Source organism: Nipponia nippon, unplaced genomic scaffold (genome assembly GCF_047370975.1).
Source record: "Nipponia nippon isolate SJK-2023a ecotype South Korea unplaced genomic scaffold, ASM4737097v1 scaffold_3, whole genome shotgun sequence".
NCBI lineage: Eukaryota > Metazoa > Chordata > Aves > Pelecaniformes > Threskiornithidae > Nipponia > Nipponia nippon.
The window spans coordinates 73,790,604-73,813,328 of NW_028262347.1; the positions used below are offsets into that span (position 1 = coordinate 73,790,604).

The following is a 22,725-nucleotide window of genomic DNA, read 5'->3' on the forward strand; positions in this document are numbered from 1 at the left end:
AACATGTAAATCAGGTTTCCCTATGTACCTAATTTCCCTTAGAAGTCCATTTCTTTGTGTTGTCTACAGAAACACTTAGAAGTATTAGGTGAGCATACTTAAACTGTGGTACCCTTTGTTACAAGATATTGTAAGTATTAAAAGTTCTTGCAAGAATCCATTAAGTACTATTAAGCATAGAGATGCAGCCTGTGGGTGAGGAAGTTCCCACGTCAGGTATCCCTCCGTGCTTGTAGATGGTATATTGAGTATTACTGGGTGTTTGTCCTCCCTGACCATCTGCTACCCAACACTGTTCGAGGCAGGCCACCGGACTAGGCAGGCCTTTGAGCTGACCCAGTAGGCTTGTCATGACATCAGTACAGTTGGATATGTCTACAATGATCAGATGGTTGGAAATCGATAATGTGGTTTCATGCCCACCTCTTGTTCTTCTGATGTATTTGCAATAAATACTTCCTGTTGGGTCTGTTGTCCAGATTCCATGTTTGTATGTGTATGCATAGGCACCAGAGCACGTGAGTGTTTCTGTGAACGTCTAATACATTACAAGCCTATGAGGCCCTGATTCAGGGTGCACACAATTCATAGTAGTCTGCCCCTAGATTTCAGTGCACACTGAATCTCAAACAAAAATAATTGTTTAAAACACGTGGCCTCAATGTCAAAGAGTTTACAAGAGGAGCATAAAAAAAATACAGCAAGCAACTGTAAGTATAATCTCAAAATGATACTACAGAAGCCCTGATTAAGTTTGTTTCCTGCAGAAGTTTGCTATTAGTTTATTGAGAATGTTGGACCTAAGAGTATTTAGTTTGGATGTTTAATTGAATGGAGTGAGGGTTTGTATGCTAATGGGATGGAGATCACAGGAAAACAGGTATTCCTTAACCTTCCTCTTTGCTGTAATTACTGAATAATGCTATTTATGGTAAGGCTGTGTATATGTGCATGTCTTGGGCGAAGGATATGGGATTACTTTTTAACAAAGAAATGGAATTCCTTTTCACGAGGAATTAGAATTGTGACTCTAGACTTGCTAATTTAAATAACTTGCTGGCTAAACAGACTTTTATAAAGCATTAAATGCTACTATGTTATGTGAACATTAAACACATTTTCTGAAAATATTAATTTCCCGTTGGTTTTCCTGCCGCCTTGTTGCTTTATTTGAGACTGGGTGATAATCCATCCTCCATACCCCAGAGGTCGGGGATTTCTGAGACTCTGATGCCTGGTTTTGGCAGTACTCTTCCCGCCCCCCCGTGGCTTTTACCTCTGTTCTTGTGAACAGTAGATGTTCACCAAGTGGACTGATTCAGGGTGAGGGAGCCAACTGGTAATGAGTTTGCAGCAACCTGATATCCTTGGTGATAATGTAAACTGTGAGTGTGGTACCCTAGCAGCTGTGAGCCTGGGTCTTCCCAAATTTCAAAAAAACCTGGTAACTAGCTCTTTCTAAACCCTGAAGATAAGTGCAGAAAGATGATGAGAGAACAACAGATAATCTTGGATTTTTAGGGAAAATCGGTAACAAATGTTCAGCTCCAGAGACTGATACACATCAATCTGACTTGTATTTTCTAGACTAGCTGCCCAAAGAAGGGGTTGACCTTTTTTTATGAGCATTTGTTTGGGTGGCGGAGGAGGAAGGGGTTAGAATAAGTTGAAATTCCCTTTTTTTAACTACATCTTCAACACCTACAAGCTTGAAAAGTTTGATTCTGATCTTAGCTGTTAGTGTGTGTGGAGGTTTTATGACTGCCATTTTTCACAGAATCATAGAACAGCCCAAGCTGAAAGGGACCTCGAAAAATCATCTGGTCCAGCCTTTCTCATTAGAGAGTTTTAAGCTGAGACATTTCTTGGGCAATCCAGTGTGGCAAGCAGTTTTGCGTATGAGGAAAAATACGCTTTAAAATTGAACACTACAGCTAGTGCTTATTCTTAAGTCAAACACTACTGTAGGCCATGCTCCATCCCAACAGGTTTTAGAAAGTCTGAATGAAATATGAGTCTAATCTTGGACATTGGTTATATAGCTCCTATTAACTCGCATTGGCTACTGATTATGCAATTTCTGTGCTGGTCACTTCGATTAGCCTTGATCATTTGAAAAAAAAAAAAATCAATTCGCTCTCCTGGTTTTAATTTTGATAATTCAAATTCACGGTGTTCTTCATCTGCTTGGTTTGCTATACATAAATCAAGGTTATAGACGAAACCAATTCGTGAATGAAAAGTTTCAATTTTCTTTTCTTTTTGGCTACAACTACGCAAAGAAATCATCATTTGGGCAACTAATATGGCTAAGTATCCTTCGAAAGGAACTGTGATATATTAGAGCTGTTCAAATGTCCTCACAAATCATTTTGCCTTACAGCTTTGATCCTGAAATATGTGAAATGATGTCTGATTTATGCCACTGATCCTTCTTTTAGATAGTTAAGTGTTCTTGCTTAATGTTATTAAATAAGTTCAAAGCAGCAAATAGGCCATCCTGGGCTGAGGACATTTGAAAAATAGCATTCTCAGCAGGCTGCATGTACAATATATGTTCTTTAGTTATTTCCTTTGCTTTTTTGTGTACAGCAAGCTACTGGAACTTTCTTCTGCTCATATCTTTGGTTACAATGGCTTTGGTTTTGGTTATGTGGTTGGTTCGCCTGCTGTGATAGCTTTCTCCTGGGATTTATTTTCATTGGGGTATTCTGGGGGTCAGAGGGTGGGCAGAAACAACCTGAGGACAATATGGGAAAATGGGAAAGATATCACTGTCTCCCCTAACTGGGAGGCTGATAACATGTGCTAGCAATGGTATAAAACAAGCTGTGTGACCCAGCTGAAGCAGTATGAGAAAAAAACCTCTGAGGGTGTAAATAAGCGGGTCAAATTTAGACTCTAAAGAGCAGAGTAAGTTTGACTACTTTTAATGAAAAACTGTCAATATGTTGTGATTTCTGTTTTAACAAGCAAAAGGAAAGAGAGAAACGAGAAAACTCTTGATTCTAAAATATTAATCAGTAGAAATATTCCAAACTTGCATCAGAATATCGAAGTGCAAATCTCTCCAGGCATAAGGGTTGCATAGGAATCACATCAGCTCTAAATTTAGTAAACCTTTTAATGGAAATGCCACACAGTTCAGGCACAAGATTTAGGGATTTCAATATGTTATATGAGCTTTATAGCCAATATTATTCTTGTGAAATTTCAGTAGGAAATATTAAATCAGCATTTCCAGTATGATCCTTGTGGAAGCAACAAGAGCCATCTCAGTCACCTGCTGCTGGAAAAGAGCTATTAGCTAGAGAGGACTTCTTCCCAACACTACATCTTCAGCAATACCAGCCCCTAAACATCAGGTTTCAGATATAAGACTGAAAACAAAGATTAAATTTGAACATGAGAGATCATCCCAGTACCTTTCTAATTATGTTGACTTTCATGTCTACATTTGGGAGTTGAAAATTGACAACATGATCTTGTCCTCACTTGCATGCCTTCCCAGCTTCTGAACTGGTTTTATGTCTCTCTCTCCTCACTTACGTACTCCTGGAGTACAAATGTAAATGCATACAATGGCTTTCTTGGAGTCAGCCCTCTTTGATAGAGAATGGTGGGTTCTGTTGTTCACAACTCATTGTACATGGATGGCATTAAATGATATAAGAGGCTGTTTGTGGAGCTGGCTGCGATGGACACACCATGGTCATTTCCCCTGTGACCTTAGCAGACTAGCTGACTGTTCCCATCTTAAATTGCTTTCTAGAGGTTCCCGATAGGTTTTTGTTAAATATTATTCCGGATCCTGGTTACCCATGCATTTATTTAAGCTTGTGGTTCCTGTTATCCTACAAGCTTTTCATAGAGACCACTAATGGCAAGCCAGTAATACAAATGAGACGGTTTTGGCCTCATGAAACTTGCCATCAGTTTTAGATATCTATGCCGCCAGCAGTAGCAGTTAAAAATACACATACACTTCTTGGTAAGGAGGTTAGCCACTGCTGAGTTCTGGTACTCCAGTTGGTCTGTTTACGCTTAGTTTGGCCATCTCTGCATAATGCTACTACGCTCGTCAGTAAAGTGTAACTTCAGTGATCCTGTGTTGCTTGGTGTTAGCTGCTGGGTCCATCTCCTTTTTCTCAGGAAATTGGGACCTTCCAAAAGTTGACATCAATATCGGTTTTGAGGTTTTGCTTTGTTTGTTTTATAAGGTTATGCTGCTAGCCCTTTTCCTTGTGAAAAACACAGTGACGGCAGTCTCTAGGAATAGGGTTTTTTTTCCTGTGCTTTTCTGACATGCAGTCCTCAAAAATACAGCCATCAGATTGCTTTGGAGAGAAGGCCAGATGGGTTGCTGCTAGGTGTGGTGTTAAAGCCACTGTTTCTTAATGCTGACCTAAACCAAGATTAGTCTGTTACCCAGATGCAATAACATTGCACTAGCGAATGACAACCAGAAGGTGTTGTGTAAGCAAAAGAGAAACAGGCTGAAGTCTATCAGTGTAATATTTTAAATTCCCAGTGTTTCTCTGTTTAGCTTTTCTGTCATGAACACTGCTTAGAAAGTTCTTAGTCTTCAAATTATTTGTTTAGTAAGCTTCCATAAAAAAGAGTGGGACAATGAAAACAAAAGTAATAATACAAATATTTAAGTGTTATGAGTACCAAAATATTTTTAATGAATAAATATGTTTCTACTTGCTCTTCCCATATTTTTATATAGCATCCTGAAGAAATCTGCATGAGCAGGATAGCAGGCAGAGGCTCACCAGTTGGTTGTTTTGGTGGCTGTATCTGCTCCTCTTCATGCCAGCCCCATTTAATTTTCCTTTTACCTGCTTCAAAGAACTTATTACCCTGGGATTTAGGATGTCTGGATTGATAGTCATTCTCTGCCATGAAAAAGCATAACTATTGTTAAATCATTTGATGTCTTTGTTACTTGGGGTCACGGGGCAGGGGGTGTGCTAAAGTCACTTCAAACTTTTGTGCTTGTACCCCCGTTAAAGGGTAGGAGGGCTTCAGATACTACTGTGGCTTTAAAGAGCAGTGGAAGATAGATGTGCTTCAGAGGGATTAAAACAAATGCTCCCATCTCTGACTTTGTGCAAAGTACTACAGTCTTCTGGTTATGTTCCCAAAGGGTGCAATTTGCAATCATGTTTTCACAAGGTTTTAGACCATTACATTCATGGAGAGATGGATTGTATTGTTTTTCATTTTTGCTTTTTATATATCTTTTAAAGGAAGAAATTCTTAAATAATAAAAGAAAACACAAAAGACAGCGAGAAGTATTTTTTGTGGTGGGGGTTGGGGCTTTTTATGTTGTTGGGAAGCTGCATTTTTGACACCCAAATGACTCTTGAGCATTGGACTTTTGCCGTATATGGACAGACAGATCTAATCATTAGTGAATGCCAGAAAGCAGGAGAGCTGGGGAGAGAGAGAGTGTGCGAGAGGGAGCTTAGTTTATTTCTCGGTGTCACATCAATCTGCCCGGTTAAGTGATTGAAGGGGAGAAACGCAGGCTGCAAAAGAAACTGGGCCCTGATTTGTTCAGGGTCACCAGCAGTGGTTTGAAACCATCTTGTTTGCAGATACCTCTTTCATGTTATTAGGCTGTCAGTTGAGTGACTTTGTAAGATTTATGGCTTGAAGCTGGAGCGCGTGCGTGTGTGCGGCAATGGCGGTGATGGGCAGCGGGCGGGGGGGAGCAGCGATGTTATTGAGAAGACAGTGATCCATGCCTGCCTTGATTGAGCTTTGCAGCCTTTTGTCTAGTCCTAGTTAACCTCCTTACGCGTTTTTTTTTTTTCACATGCCACATAAGTAGCTCAAGCAGAAGGTGAAGCAACAAGTGGTAAAAGGTTGCTCGTAACAACGTAGAATTGCAATGGACTCAGTGCGGACTTATTGACTGTGTAATGATGGAATAAAGCTGTTTATTGGGCAGGTCCCAGGCTTAACTTACTAACACCTTTCAAATAGTTTTATTTACTGTAATGTTGTCAAAGCCATTGGCTGAGTGTTCCCTTGTCACTGGTAACCTCGTAAGGAAATGTTACCTTAGAGAGAATTTAGAGATGACATTGGTTTATACTGAGAGTGAATTTTTTTTTAAACAAACCAACAAAACCCAAAAAACCCAACCCCTAAAAAAAACAAATTAAAAAAAAAGACGGGGAATGACTTCATCAAACCACATATAATTTAAATTAATTTTGTCTGTGTGTTAAGTAGTAATAGGAGACTTTATTTTACATAAGTTTGAAACTTTTAAAATACTGGATTTTGAGAAACTTGATTTTTTTTTAGAAGTTGGTTATAATTCAGAAAATAATACTTTCTGCTCTCCTGTTTATACAGTTCCTAGTTGTGCCAAGATCAAGGCATGTATTATTTTAAAATACAAGTCAGAACATTTTTGGTGTCAACTAGATTCTGTTTCAACTGTGGTGATCTAAAGTCAACAAAATAGTTCAACAGTGTAGGAGTTGGAGAATCTTTTTGAAACAAATTGTCACAGAGTTCTGCCATTTGAGGTTTATAACAGAAAGAATTTATTTGTAATAAGTTATCCATAGGTTAAAGGAATAAATAAAAATTGCTGTTCTGTTGTCATTTACTTAAAAAGCAAGCTACGTTACCGATCTGGCATAATTTGTATGTCGGCTTTCTGTTTTCAGCCTAGTCAACTTAATTAACTTAGAAAAATAGACTCGGTCCCAAATGCTTTGTAAGGATCTGCCAATGCCTTTGGTATCATGGTGGGTTTCATGTACTTGACCATGAAATGTGAGTGCCGCTGCATGAAGGTATTCTACCACGCTGTTGTTTGCTAATTGATATAGTTGTGTGAAAGCTTACAGTAGTTCTGCAGAATTGAAAAGGGAGCTGATATTTGTCTACAAGATTATTTCTTCCCTCCCAAGTTTGAAAATGAGCTCCTTAGTGGTGCAGCCTTCCTAGGCAGTTGGTGTTCCCGTGTTGAAATGTCCAGCAGTAAGGATGCAGGGACTCTTGCAGAGAAAAGAGTATAGCTGCCTGCTTTCCCCCCTCCATATTACAGTAAGCATTGCTTACTGCATCACTTTCACAGCCTTTCAAATTTATGTATTACTTAGTGTATAATTTTCAGTTTATATTTTAAAATTTCTCAGAAATTAAGTTCTGGGTTTTTTTTTTAAAAACAAACCCTAAAATCCTTACCTAGTTGCCTTTTTTATTAAGTCACCAAGAAAACACCTGTTCTTTTCATCTGTGATAAGCGTGCACATTTTGACTCTATAGTGATCTGGTATATTTTAGTATAAATGGGATCTTGGTTGCACAGACACAAAGATGCCATTCCTTCTCTAATTATGGAAGGATGTTGATGAGAATCTGAGGTTATTAAGCTGAATAAGATACTGCTTTCAGTAGAAAATTCTATAACGAAGTCTTGCCTTAATCCCTGGAAAAAAGGTGATACTATCTTTAAGTCACAGAATGGTGATACTATCTTTAAGTCACAGACGGTCTTGGCAGACCATCGCCTTGCCCTGTGTCTGGCATGGCCACAGCCACGCTGTGTGACCTTGCACCAGACCCATGCTCCCATCTGCTCTCTGTACTCCTGCTGCAAAACGCATCATGCGTTAGTTGGGAAATGCCCGAGATCCTTGAATGGAAAACAATCTGTAATATAACTACACTATGAATTACACCGCAAAGTTAGTAGCTAATTTGATTGATAGAATATCTTGCAAATAAAAACTCAGAATTCCCCCCCCCCCCCCCCCCCCAATTCATTTTTTTGGTCAAAAGGTAGGTGAGATTTTGGGGAGCTTTTGACAAAAATGTTAACATTTATAATGAAGAGAATTTCATAAAATCCCGAGTTCTACCAAAAAGATTATTTAGCTACTTTTAAAAGAATGAAGTCATTTTGATCAACCATAGTTAAACACAATTTTGGGAATTACAAAGGAGAATATTAAGAGACGTTCCCTGGGCACACAGGGATGGTGTCAGGAATGCCAGAGTCAAGACTTGCGAGGAGCATCAAGGGCTGCAAGGACAGCCTGGTGGGCACCAAACTGGGCATGAGCCAGCAGAGACAGCCAGCGGCCTTCTGGGCTGTATTGACAGGCACATGGCCAGTAGCTTGCATGAAGCGAGGGATGATCGCCTCTACTCAGCACGTGTTAAATCATACCCAGAATGCCGTATCCAATTTTGGCCTCCCAGTACAAGAAAGTAATTGACAAATTGGCACGAGTTCAGCAGAGGGTCGTGATGGTGGTTGGGTGCTGGAGCACCTGCCCTGTGAGGAGGTGGCTTCAGGGGTCCGAACAGCAGCCTTACCTGGTCCTGTGGGGAGAGGACTGAGAAGACAGAGCCAGGGTCTTCAGGGTGGTGCATGGCGGGAGGAAAAAAAGGCAATGGACACAGATGGAAACCAGAAGGGTTCAGACTGGACATGAGGAAAAACATCTTTGTACAGGACAGTCAAGTGGTAGGGCAGGTTGTTCAGAGAGGCTGTGCAGTTTCTGTCCTCGGGGGCTTTCAGGACCTGCCAGGATAAAGCTCTGAGCAGCCTGGTCTGAGCTGATCCTGCTTTGTGCAGGAGGCTGGACTAGAGACCACCTGAGGTCCCTTCCAGCCCAAATTATTCAGAGAGGGATTCTGTGATCTCGTCAAAGGAATTGGTACAGATGTGTTATTCCACATCTCACATCTGTAGTTTTAAGAAATTCTTCAGAGAAACTTACGGATGACGTTATTTGCTGTGCTGACTAGCAAATATGATTCCTGGAATAAATAATATTCTGCGTTCAATGTAGAGTTTGGGAATATTCAGTATGTTTCTTAAACAATGAAAACTAAAGGCAAAGCATTTGGAAGAGAGAAAAGGAACTGTACACCATGTGATTATTTTGGGCATTCTTGTTTTACTTTTTCACTTGATTCAGTCAGCTCTTGAAAGCTGTCCTGTCGTCTTTAAATCCATGGTGCCAGCTACTGTATTGCTTCGTTCCTCATTTTAAATGCTTTCTGCCTCTACTTTTCAGTCTCTCACACTTAGGTGAAATTAAGAAATGTAACTGTTGGGTATTACCTTTTAGACCTGCTGAAATAGCTCTTCCTGCTTGCATCCTTATGGTCTCATTAAGACGATGCTCACAGCATGCCTGACTCTAGTGAATATTTGCAGACCTCATTTGCCTACATTAGAGACAAAAAGCTTTAAAAAAAAAAATCCTTCTTGAGCAATAAACGGTTGAGTTTGTCCATATCCGTGATCACAGAGCTGGTGTCTCCCAAGGCAAGGGCTGAATGCTGTCCTTGTAGTTGAGTAACTGTTGAAAAGCTTCATCCAAGCCCTTTCCGCTGCTGTGATAATGCACTTGATCCATGGCTTTGAGTAGTGGTTTTAAAGTGTGAGGGCTGCTAAAATCTGTGAGAAGTGAAGGTATATGCCACTGTTACAGCAAGCCCTCTATGTCAAGGACTTATGTAGGCAATATTATCGTTCCCATTCCTACTTTTTTATACCAATTATAGAGTTTAGGAAGTTTTTTGTTATTATTTTATTTTAATGAGTTCCATTATGTTGAGTCAAGTTATGGTAGCTCATCATAAAGCAAGATCTAAGGTCTTTGGAGCAAAATGCAGATTCCAACAAGTGTGAGTTATCTTTGTCGTTTACATTTACAATTGTGACTCAACTGTTTTGTTTTCTCTGTGCTCAGACTTTCAGTCTAAGACTTCGGTTCTCTAGGGATTTAAAAAATTCCTTGACCTATTCTGTAAGATTGAGGTCATGCTTTAATGCCAGCCAAAATTTCCATTCTCTCTCCACTTCACTTATGCATTGTATTCTGCTTCAGCTGTTCACCGGCCCACCACAGGTGGCTCATTTAATTGTTGAGTTGATAATGATATATAATGGATATGTTTTTTTTAAAGCACGTTAGAATCACTTTGCAATGAAAGATGTATGTATAAATCTGAAGTAATACTGATGTTAAATTTTTATTCAACAAAATGGAACTGGAATTAATTGCAAAAGTATTAATTACAGGTGATGTAACTCTCATGTTACTGAGAAGTGCTTGAAGATTACTGAGCTCTACTATAAATAGATAGTAATCTCATGGATTTCCAACCCTTATTTACTCTGTTTAAATCTCATGGTCCTGAAGAACTGGGCCAGAAAACTTAAGATGGGAGTTTTTCCTTTGGAGCTATTGAATTTTCTTGACAAAACAGTTTTCTAGAGAACTCTCTCAGTTGACGTATGTATACTATGAAAATAGCATTTTTTCATTATATTGGAATCATTTTGCGACTCTTGTTACTCTTGAGAATATAGAAATGAGAAGCCATTAAAAAATAGCAGTCTTTGTTAGAGGGATAGTTTTCTTGTTGAAATGTCAAAATAGAATCATCAAATTTTTAGAGAACATTTGGATTAGCTTTTTAGATGGAATCACTAACGGAAGTGAAGGAAAGAAGGTAAAAAGGGTTTTATTCATCTAAAGATGAAGTGCCTTTTTTTTCTAGTTGTTCATATTATAAAGCTCTAGATGGGAAGAATTTAAATAATTTATAAGTTTGTGCAAAACTGTTTCTTTCCTACCTCAATTTTCTTTTTTTTTTTTCTTTTGAAAAGTTCATCCCAGACATCGTGGAGAGAAGGGTTGCAGAAAAATAATTTGTCTATGTTCAATTTGGGGAAGTTTTTGTTTCTTGGATAATTGTCATCCTTACCTTTTGAAGCAGTAACCTGAAATGTAATAGCTGTGGGTCTTTGAATGGATATGTGGCTTCTGTGTCAGGAATGTTCCTTCTTCTGTTCCTATGAGCGTAAAATTCATTTTTAACCCATATTTAATCAGCCTAGAAAAATCAATTTGCAAATGTGCATTAGAGTTTTCCAGATTTTTGCAGATCAACCTCCAGTGCATCTACTCTTACAAAGCTTGCTCAAGCCTTGCACAGGCCACAGCAGTGCAAGATACTTTTATCAGTCTCCCAGTGCAATAGTTCATAAGCCATTTCACTCTTAGTTTGATTAGGTAACCAAACCTCGGACATTGTCATTCCTAGGTGGCAGTAGTTAAAAATACTCAAATTGCTTACAGTTTCCACTTATTCCTGGACTAGATATGCACAGTCCATACAATATGAAATGCAGTTGCACAGAGAACAGTATTTTCTAGTTTTTGAGAGGCTGACTTTGCAATTCTCATTTTTAACTTTTCTGTTGCTATCTTCAGTTTTAGCCTTAAGTTTTTATGTGCAACAGATGTCACTGAAGCGATTCTCTGCAGCCATCCAACCACTTTTGTTTATTTCCATTAGCTGGAAAAGTTGTGCATCACCATCCAGTTACCTTCAACTTCTCGAGTTATCCTTTTAGTAGATATTCGACTATTATATGGTCTGTGTAACAATCCTCTTCCACTTTTGATTAGGGTGCCTTGTTCAAAGAACACTGGGGTCTGGCACTGCCTGGCTCATGAGAGAGCACTGGCCAAGATATTTGTGTTTTCTTGTTGCTTGAATTACCAGTAATGCCACAAGCATTGGCACCATTCAGATCAGGATGGGAGCAATGCGTGTTTATGCTACGCACAAGTATTGCAAAAGAAATTAGAGGAAGTTTTACCTACAATGTCCCCCTAATGGTGCATGTGGGCATTTCCCAAACTATTGACTTATGATAGAAAAGCTGTTAGATGCATCGTTCCTGAAGACATCAGTGAGCATTGCAAAACACAGTTTTCCTCTGTAGCAGGGTTAACCAACCTGTAGTCTGTGGGGCATGTGCAGCCTGCTAGGACGATTCATCTGACCCGTGGTCCTCTTTCTTGTGTACACTGAGCCCATTTCAGGGGTGGGCTGCAGGCTGGATGACTTATCGTGGTGGTGGTGTAGGTGCCATGCAGCAGAAGAGATGTGTGGCATATGGCCCCGTACCTTTATTAGAAAAGGCTCAGTTGCTTACACAGCTGCAAGATTGGGTGTTTTAGAAGACAGAGTTTTGGGCAGAAGATTTCCTAGCTGGCCGTCATCATGAGATTCCCTCTTTGTGTGTGATCTCCTGTCTCCCATCAAGAGAGTGCTTCGTCTTAGGTTTCCTGTTTCTAGTCCATGATCATGAATTTGAATAATAATTCTGGAATTTGCTATGTACGCTCACTGAAAATTCCAATTCATCTCTTCCCCACCTTCATTTCAGCTAGCTATTGAGTTATGAAAGACTGCTTGCATACTCCCTAACAATTTTCAGTTCCACTTTATTCTGTGTATCAGTGCAGATATAATCACTGCAGTGTCCATATCTACCACAGTTTAAGGTTAAAGTTTAGAGCCGGTCACAATATTTTCATCTCTAAAGCTTAGTTTCCTCTGGAATTTTTCTAATGAAACTGTATGTTTTTGTTGGAATGTGTCAAGTTCAATGAAACTTTTGTGGAGAAAGGTCTCTTATCTCCGGGTTCTATTTTCTCATCAAAACCAGATGAGGAAATCTCTAAGTTATTCTAACCAGAATAACTTATAGATATGAGAACTCACTTGTGATGTTACTGATCTGGCTAAATTCTTACCCTACCTGATTCAAACTTTAGACTTGCTTCTCTGTTTCCTTCATAACAGATGAAAGCGTTTACCTCTCACTTGTTTGGCTGTCTGGCTGTAACAGGAGGGACGAAGAGACACAGCGCATGCTCCCAGTAACCTGTTGGAAAGCAGGCTTTATACAGTGTGTGAGAGACTGTGGAAAAGACCTTCATCTGAATCGATTACAGTAGTAATCTGAAGCTTGTGTCATATGTTCAAAGTGAATGCTCTAAGCACTGGGGTTGATGCAGTTGATTTATCTGTTTGCTCAGGTATGTTGTACTTTTAATGGTGCTGGCATTGTCCCATTTTGGAACTTGAAAATAGTTTGAAATTGCAGTTTTTCTCAAGAATGGGAGAACTATACCTTGCTCAGCTAAATTTGAAAATTTTGAGAAAAATTGTGTGCAAGTCTCTTATGTACTGTAATAATACATGGACCTACTAAACAAGAGGAATGAGTTTTTTCATTTGTTGCCAGCATTAACAGGTGTGTTGTCCATGGAGGATTGTGACAAGAGAGCTGGCTGCTATAAAGCTTTCAGGTTTTGCTGTTTTATATGCAATCAGTAGTGGTCTTGTCTTTTCTCTTAGGATTTTTGGTCACAGTAACAGTAATTTTGGTAAGAGTAGTAGTGGGCAAGTCATCTAAAGGTCTCCAGTTGTGTCCCAAGAGTTGAGAGTTCAGAAATGTTATTAATCTTAAAGTATTTCTTTTGGATGTGATATTAGTGTTTTTATAATGATATCAAGCCTTTATATATGGTGCTTTTCATTCTATAGCACCCCCCAGCACTGTATAGAATTATTAGAGAGAAAAAACCCCTCTCTTTGTCCCTTCCTGTGCACCCCACACACCCACCAAAAAAAGGAGGTTGGGGGAGACACACCCCAAACCTATGGGCAGCGATTGTTTCCTTCAATGAATTTATTCTGTTTGCTTCAACTGCCCTCTGCTGTGTTCCCCTCTGTCAGGCTGCCTGGAAGGGAGCAAGGAGGAGGAAGAAGGGCTCAGAAAGTCCCATGAAGGAAGCAGAATTAATGTAGTGAACTCCCATGTGCTCTCAAGTTTCCAGACACCTTCCTATCCCGTTTGCATAAAGCTTTGTGGATTTGCAGGGACCGTGAAGGGAAAAGCCAGAAGCACTCACTCCAGCAAATATTCTTCGCAAAAGCATCCATATATCTAAACAAGATTTAATGCTTGTAAAAAGCAGAATTCTCTCATATGATGTTTAAGGGCTTTCAGAAAAGGAAGCATGTTGGGGGGCGGGGGGAAAGCTTTGGTGAGCTGCCAATTTTTAGGCACAGACTCCTAAAGAAAGACTTCTGGTGTATAACCTGCATGGCCAACACATGGATGAAAAGCAAGTAACAGTAAATTAGTTTGAAGTGCTGGGGTGGTATACAGGTTTCTGTTAGCCCATTTTGAACAGGGTGTTTGGTATACAGCACCAGTATAAGGCATGTAGCATATGAGTAAATAATCAGATGGTCTAACCTTTATTAGAAATAGAAGTAAAAATATGCCAAGTAAATCACTCAATGTTGGAGCTATTAGGAACTGTGCAAAGAACCCAAAGCAATTCAACTAAGTATGAAATATTTCTGTGATCCCTTTAAGTGTCAGGAGACCAGTCTGATTCACATCTCATGCAACTGTAGAATTACAGAATAATTTAGGTTGGAAGGGACCTCTAGAAATGGTCTTGTCTAACCACCTACAACAGGTTGTTCAGGGCTGTGTCCAGTTGGGTTTTGAATGCCTGCAAGAGTGGAGACTCCACAGCCTCTCTGGTCAGATGCTGGCATAGGTGACCATTCTGCTGGTAAAAAAAAAAATCTTTTTCTTATACCTGACTGGCATTTCCATTGCCTCCTTTCGCATTGCTGCGTGGCTCTGAGAAAACTCTGGCTTTGCCTTCTCTTTCCCCTTACACTGGGTAGTTTTAAGCAGCAACTCTGCCTCCGGGCTTCCCATTGCTTTCTCTTCTTAATGCTGAGCAGACCCTATTCCCTGAGCCTCTCCTCACGTGCTGTGTGCTCCAGTGCCCAACCATCTTGGCAGCCCTTCACTGGACTTGCTCTAGTGTCTCAGTGTTTTGTGCTGGGAAACCTGAAGTTGGACACAGTGCTCCAGGTGGGGTCACACAAGTGCCTGCTGACGATGCTCCTGTTTGCACAGCCCAGGAGGCTGTTGACTGGCTTTGCTTCCAGAGCCATGCTGGCTCATGCTCAGCTTGCCATCTACCTCCCCCAGTTGCCCTGACCCTTCAGAGATGATACAGCAGGACCTTACTATAATATCAGCCAGCTGCCTCAGATGGAACTTGCCTGGTCCTATTGTACATGTCCCATTGGCTGAAGTGGTCCTAAACTTGACTTTTGTCTGTTATGGGCACTGCTTTACACTCACAGACTGCAAGTAGGCTTGGAGACCTGGGAGGTCTGAGGGCAAACCTTACCAGTGAAAATGAGGCAAAAAATGGGTTGAGTACCTCAGTCTTTTCCATGTCCTGCGTCACTAGCTCCTCTACCCCTCTGACCAGTGGGACTATACTTCCCTTACCCTTCCTTTGCTGCTAAGGTACTTACAGAAGCTCTTCCTACTGCCTTTTGCATCCTTTGCTGGTTCCACCTCCAGCTGAGCACTGACTTTTCTAACTCCCTCCCTGCGTGCTCAGGCAACGTCTCTATTTGTCCTGTGTACCTTCTTCCGTTATCAATAGACTTCTTGTGTTTGAGCTGGCTGAGGAGCTCTCTGTTCACCCGTGCTGGCCTTCTGCCACCCCTCCTTGACGTTCTGCACGTAGGAATAGACTATTTGTGTTTTGAGGAGGTTGTGTTTTGGATATCAAGCAGTTCTTCTTGAGCCCCTTTGCCCCCCAGGGCAGTCTCCCTGGGATCCTGACAAGCAAATCCCAGAACAAGCTGAAATCTGCTCTCCTGAGCTCCAGGGTAGTGGTTCTACTGTGTCTTCCTGACTTCTCTGTGAAGCTTAAAATCCTGAATGTCACAATCACTGTGGCCAAGGTTTCCCTTGACTTTCACATCCCCACCCATTTCTTGCTTCTTGAGTAACAGGCCCAGCAGAGCATCTTCTTTAGCTGGCTTGTCCATTTCTTAATTAGTTCTTTGGATGTTTTGCAGAAAGTTTCAAAATATGTCTCTAATGGTATATACATTCCTGAGAGAATCAAGGACTTTAGTTCTGTTTAAATTATTTAATATTTATATTGTGTTAGTTGTAAAGTGAATCAATAAAATAATGCACAACCTCCATGCATGGCAGTGTTAATGACCTACAGATTAATTAAGTTTAGCAGAACAGCGTGAAAGGTTTTGGTTATTGGAATGGGATGGAGGGTTTTGCTTGGTTTGTTTTGTTTTTCTCTTGCAGGGGAAAAAAGTGACCTTGGTAGGCAGACCCTTTTTGTCTTTCTTTGACGAGTGCTCTCACTTGAGTTTTCAAACCTCTCTGTTTAAGCATATAAAAGTAAAATAATACCAAATATATATTATGTACACATAGGCGTAAATGCAAAAAGCATCCTTTGTCATGTGGGAGTCAGCACCTTGGTATCCTACAAAAGCTGATATACAATAGCCACACGTTTAGACCCTCTACTAGCAACTCTGCTATTGCAGATTATCTTCTCCAAAGAGCATAGCTGCTTTTCATGGAGTGTCTTTGATGCACTTGTGCTGTGTAGGTCAACCACCTTATCTGTGTGGTGTGTGGGAGCCATAACATTATTGAATATGCCAAGGTTTTAGATCACTGCTATTGTACTAATGTTTGCTTTGTTTTTTTCTGCATAATCTTTTTTTGCATCCACTGCCCACTGATCTGATAACACCTGTGTGCTAATAGAATTACAGAGTTAGCGATTAGCAAAGGTGTCTTTGTTTTGCACCCTCTTCTCTCTTTATGCTTTATTAAAGAGGATTTTAGTGCAGATGCTGTGACTTTTTTCCTCTGCTTCCTCCCACACCACAACAGAATTTCAGCCTGTGAAGTCTTGCTTTGTTATTACATGAATATGGACAAGGGCATTCCTCTTCTAGACAGTAAATGACAAAATAAACATGTAAGGAATCATCTTTCTCCCAGAGTTTTAGCTGAGAGTACGCACTTTCAAGGAGACAAACTCAGGCTGTGCAAATAGTTAAAGGTTCTAAATTCAGGTATAGTTCAAGGAAGCAATCAAGATTTTTATCCAGCTCTTTAGAGTTTGAAGTATGCTGATAGAAATCTTATGCCAACATTTTCTGTCACAGGAAATGTCTTGTTCCAGTTTCTGGAAACTGAGACCGAAAAATCCTTTAACAAAACATGTCAGGGTTTAAAAATGAGTACTGACTGTAAAAAGTTATTAATTTATTCTGCTAATCTAAACCAATTAATGCATCTTCACTGTCAGTGTTCCTGAGCAAAAGTAATATTTTAACTCAGTCCTTATGCAGCTGAAATTCCAAATTATGCTAGTAACGTTTACTCGTTTCTAGCTTGCTGGGCAAAGCTCACTCTAGTTATGCATTTCTAGTGATTTTTGTCCCAGTGTGCTAATGAGGGGTTAAACTAGCAGCAAATTTTCCATCATCTGGCCATCCCTGTTGTTAAAGGGATGTAAACTGTATTGTGAACTAAACCCGTCTACAATTGACACACGGCAAGAGAACAACACTGCTCGTAAGACAAAGTGTTGGTACACCACAACGTTTGAACAGGAACTCAGAAGAAATGGTGAAGTTTTAGATATTTTAACATTTTGACCTTTTTCAGAAAATGAACATATTCTCTAAAGCACAGAATATGTTGAATCAGCAGCAGGCGATGTGAAACCAGATTGTGATGTAATCTTCAAGAAAACCATATTTGTAATAAGGTTAATTAAATTTGCTGCAAGCCTGTGACAAGCATGCTGTAAGTTTGCCAGTAAATCTGGTCTTGCTTTATCAAACTGAAGGGCAAGAATTAAAGGGAAGGAAAAAAAAAAAGGAGAGAAAAAGGGGGGAAAAAAAGAAAAAGCTTCCCTCCTCCAGAACAAGTAGTGTGTTGCCAGAGGACATGCAGACTGGCAACAATAACTAATACGTTATGAGAGGTTGCACAAGTTTAAATGGGATTTGTCTCCGAACTGAAAGGCATATTGTAAGAAATTTCTTTGTCTCCTTGTGATGCTGTTAAATTGAAAGCGCGATGGGAGGCTTCAGTAGAGGCAACAAAGGTTGAAATGATAGCCTGCTGTTTGCAGCAAGCATCATGGTTCCACTGATGGTCCAGACATCTGGTAACAACAGCCACTCCTTGTCAGGTTTTGCCCCACACTGGGCGCCTGAGCACTTTGCACTGTTTAACTCATCAGACTCTTCTAGCTCAGTATGCTCTGCATCAAGAATGTTTATGTAATAAAACAGAGCTAATTAAACATTTCAAAGGGAAACATTATTTTAACTCTAATTAGATATGATTACGGTTTCCTTATGCCTGCACTGGATTGGTACTGAAGCTCTCTTGTTTCTCCTCCTTACCGAATTCTGCAGCATTGTTGTTTCAAAATAATTTTTGCATCTGCTTAAATAGGCTTTGTATTCTCCTTGCCTGGAAACAAACTCAAAATCTCTGGTCCAGGATCCATGTATTTACAGTAACAGCATATGACCCTGAGACACATGGGGTAAGTTGATCCCCAGGCAGTCAGGGAAATAGGAAAAGCCCCCTCGCTTGAAATGTTTGAGGGTATTCCAGACAACCACGAACGCTGGCAGGTGGGTGCAAATGATGTACGCAATGTCTACTTTCCAGTTATTTGTGCTGTGATTCAAACTTTTCATAATTATTAAATCTAGCGTGAATGGAGACAGACAGGTACCACAGAGCTGTTATCACACGCACAGATGGACGCGGGTTCTGTGACCTTCCTGGAAGTCCGTCGTTAAACAAGGCACTTGTCACAGGGAAATATAAAGCATATCCTTCTGTATGTATTTAATCTGGAAAGATAGCATCTGACAAAGCTTTGGAGACACATCATGTCAGGATACTAAACATCCAAAATGCTGAGAAACAAATACATAGGGAAATCAAAAAGAACAGGCTAATGGCAGTAATAATCAGTGAATATTTTGTCAGTTAAGCAAATGCTGTATAACTTGTTTAGTGTTTTCTAGCTTTTATGACAGAGCCAGTCTGCAGATCATATGGGAGAAGCAGACTGAATATAAGAACCCATCCTTTCTTTGTCGTCCCTAAATCCAAGTTTTTATGGGGAATTTCTTCAGCTAAAGGACCTTCAAATGCAAGTTTACTTCAGCTTTTCACTTGGTTTTCACCCCTACCCAAGAATTTTTCAAACTCTAGCTTGGGTTTCAAAAAGAAAAAAAAAGGGGGAGGAAAAAAAAAAGGCAAAAAAAAAAAAAAGGCAGGCTTTCATTCAAACTGGTTCTCTGCAGTCCTAATTAAAATAGACTTCAATGAGAAGTTTTCTTTTCCTCTTCCAACTGAAGCTTAAGGGCATAGTTCTAGCTGGAGAGTATATTGTGTTCATTTTACTGTTTGAGTGGTTTGGTAGAGAAGCTGTCTTTCAAACGCAGAGCGACTACTACGATGCCTCAGGACTCAGCTGTCACATCAAGGCTGTTTTCCACATATATGTATTATATAATGTGCATATATCATCACCGTCAGGTAGCTGAAGTCTGTACGTCTTACATGGAAGCAACTTTTTCTCACCTTTAAGAAGTTCTCTCTACAGTGGGATTAGAGGTAAATGTATCACATATTTTAAAGGGAATAATGACATGGGTTGTCCCTTTAAAATGAAAAGAATGATGCAAATTGAAAGACGTGTATAAATCTCTCTACATAAATTGAGCTGCAGTACTGGTGCAGTATTCTTTCCTTTGTGCTAGGAAAACCGAAGGGGGGAATTATTTCCTTTAAATGTTACAGGCAACTTAAGTGACTGCAAGAGTTAGTAGACTGAGAGCAGCACTGGAAAAAGAAACCTCCCATTTAGCCACAGAGGAAATCTTCCATTTAGCCGTTTAATTAAATAGGAAATGGCAGTGCATAGCCCAGTCATTGTCTCAGCCCTTGTGGAGAGGATCAGAAGAAGGTCAGGAGCTTGTTCATTTTACATGCCCACGGCCTCTGTCCTGAGACCACCAGCAAGGATGGCCAATTAATACCAAGTGCTTCAGGGGGTTTTGGTTTGTGGGGTGGGTTTTTTTTGTACACTAGGATCTAGACCGAGGTTGCAAATTCATTTCAGAGAAGCTGCTACACAGTTGGTGACAAGGATTTCAATCACTGCATCTCTGAGTAAGAATGAGATTAGTCAATGAAAAGTGAAAAATCGGTGCCTTGGGTTTTTTTTGTAACTAGCACTGCCACACCACCAAAAGATAAGATACTTTCTCAAAAGCTCCTGCAAAGTTTTGGTTTCAGGATTCAGTCTCCTGCGTAATGCACTGAAAATGCAGACAATGTCGAATGCAACACCGAAAACCAACAATTTTTCTCAGCTTCGAAGAGCTATTTTTGAAGTTTGTCATACTCATTTTCTGAATCACCTCTACCTCTAACTGGGGAGTCTGTACAAAGCTATCACTGCTTGCTGGTGAACTTTTTAAACCTTAACCGAAACAGCACTACTGCTGCTGGGCTCTCCTTTGCTCTATCCCATTATCTCTGGTTATTAAAGACTCAACTTGGGGCAGTGAAATTCTGGCAAATTTGAGCACTGGGAGCATTTGCAGGCCAGGCAGCGCACCACCGTTGATAGTACAGCATCACCTGTAGCAGTCTGCTTGAGATAGTATTTATGGCGATACCTCCTAAAATTAGACCGACAACCCCAATTTGTGTTGTGTGCTGTAAATCACCCAGCAGATTTCCAAATGCAATTTTTTTTGGCTTATAGTTGACCTCAGCTGGATTCACTCTCTCCGAGAAGTGAAAGTCTGAGTGATATTACTGAAGAAGGATGCCTGCCTTTTGCTGGCTGCTGGCCTCTTCTCACCCGATCCAGGTGCGAGTGCTGGGTGCTCGTGTTGCCTCCCCGCTGTGGCCGTGGCAGCCAGGTCTGATGCCGTGGTTCAGGGCTGGCTCATCCCTGAGTGAGTCACACAGACCGGAGTGCTCTGGGCTGGAGGTCTGGAAATTGGTGAAGTATCAGGCAGATAATTGAGAATTTAGGAACCTGTCCAACTCCCACAACAGCTACTGAGAGTCTTCTGTTGACTTCAGTGGGAGATGGGTTTTCAGTGCTGTTTTCAAAATGTTGTATGATTTCGGTTGGTAAGTGCTTTGCTATCTATGGCTGTATGTTTTGCTGTGTGTAAGAATCTGGGTACTACTTACCTCATAAACTTATTTTGAACAAATATGTGATTGTGGAGCTAATACTGACTTCTGTATGTATTGTCTATCCTGGTAGGAAAGAAAATAGTGTGAAGACTTGTAATACAGTTTTTTTGAGGAGCTGGGTTGCCTTCCACCCTGCAGTGTGATTCATTGGTGGTGTGCAGCTGTGCGCATACACGTACTGTACACACACACACACACACTACGCATACGTATATTCCCAGTTTTGGTGGTGGTGAGCAGAGGTTTGGAGATAACTGGGATTTTTTTAAAAAAGTAATTAAGGTTTCAAAGAACCATCTGACCGTACATGTAAGAAAGGCAGAGGCAGTGTATGGTAGTTTAATCTGAGCAGAGCATAAGGTTAGCTGTTATCTTTCATTGCCCATATTTAAAAACTAGTTCTAGGAGCCCATCTTTTACAGCTAACCTTTATATTACATTTAAATTCCCTGTTGGGAAACTCAGCTTCACTTATGAATGTATCTAAATGCTAAATCATTAGAAATAGAAAAAGGAGGGAGCATCGGGGAGATACCCTGCTTGCCTGCACTTGGGTAACTCAAAGGTAGTCTTGGCCGAGGGAGCAAGTACCTGGGTCGGTTTTGTACAGGTCCAGCCTGCGGTGAGGTCTGGGGCCAATCGGTGGGGTTACACTGGGATTGTCTTGGTGAGATGAAAGGAGATGGTGAGCTATGGTCTGCTTCTTCACTCATCCTCAGTGCTTCTGGGCTCTGCTCAGCATCCCAAAGGGTGTGGGACCAACTGCCATCCACCCTACCCGTGTGTTTTTTTTCAACAGCCGCTGGCATCGGCCAAAAGCTGTTTGCGGCTGTGCGGCTCAGTGCTGGGGAGCGGCGTGGCCGTGCCCAGGCCCTTTGCAGCCCCCTGCCGCAGGGTCCAGGGTGCTGCGCTGCCAGCCAGCGGGAGCTGGGGGAGAGGACACCAGGATGAGCCTTCCTCCCGTCTGTGCGCTTGGAGAACAGAAATCCAGCCTGACAAGTCTGAAGCCGTATATAGAAAGAGATAGATAAACTCTGTTAACCACAGAAGCGGGTTTTAAATACATTAAGATATTTTATCCCATTATTTGTTTTGACCAATTGACCACAATATTAAAAATTCAATCATGGAGCAGCTGACAAGTGCAGTTGCCTAATTTTATTTAAGGGTTCTCCCCCCCCCTTTCCATTTTTCCATCCTGTTAACGCTGCTGCCTGTGCCCAGACAGTAATGGGCTTCTTGTATGCCCACGACTGTTATGATCATGTAAATTTATTGGTGCTTAGAAGAAGCGAGCTATTAAAACATTACAACAACCATTACAGCCAGGCTCGTGTTGGCTTTCGCTCCCAATGAACATATGCTTCCGAGTGAATGCCTAAACTCTTATTTATGGATTTAATTTAATATGCGGAAAGAATTCAAAATTAAATTTTGTGTCTGCCTCCAGAGAGTGTCAGTGTATAATAACATGGTAATTTTTACACATCTTTATGAGAAATGGGAAAATTAATTCTTTCTGACAAGTTGTAATTATTCGACTTGGAACAGTTGCAGCTGAGCAGTTTGCATGCCTGTTGTCTGTTGTTGCACAGTGTAAGGGGAAAACGTGGGGATGGAGATATATTGTGTGTCTGAGAGTTTCTAATAGCTTCTGACATTTTAGCCCTGCATATTATCAGGGTGCTCTTTAAAGGAGTGGGGAGTGTAATCTGCTGCCTAGCCGGGG

At 40.7% G+C, this 22,725-nt stretch overlaps 1 protein-coding gene across 9 annotated transcripts in view; it reads left to right on the forward strand.

Moving 5' to 3' along the window:
- Nucleotides 1-22,725, forward strand: part of SOX5 (SRY-box transcription factor 5) — a 645,708-nt gene that overhangs the window by 209,466 nt on the left and 413,517 nt on the right. Inside the window, exon 4 of one of the 9 annotated variants that reach the window (XM_087765884.1) lies at nucleotides 12,659-12,894. The exons of the other annotated variants lie outside the window; for them this stretch is intronic. The gene's annotated coding sequence lies outside the window, so the exon portion shown is untranslated. The remainder of the gene's footprint in view (nucleotides 1-12,658; nucleotides 12,895-22,725) is intronic. 9 annotated transcript variants of the gene reach the window in all.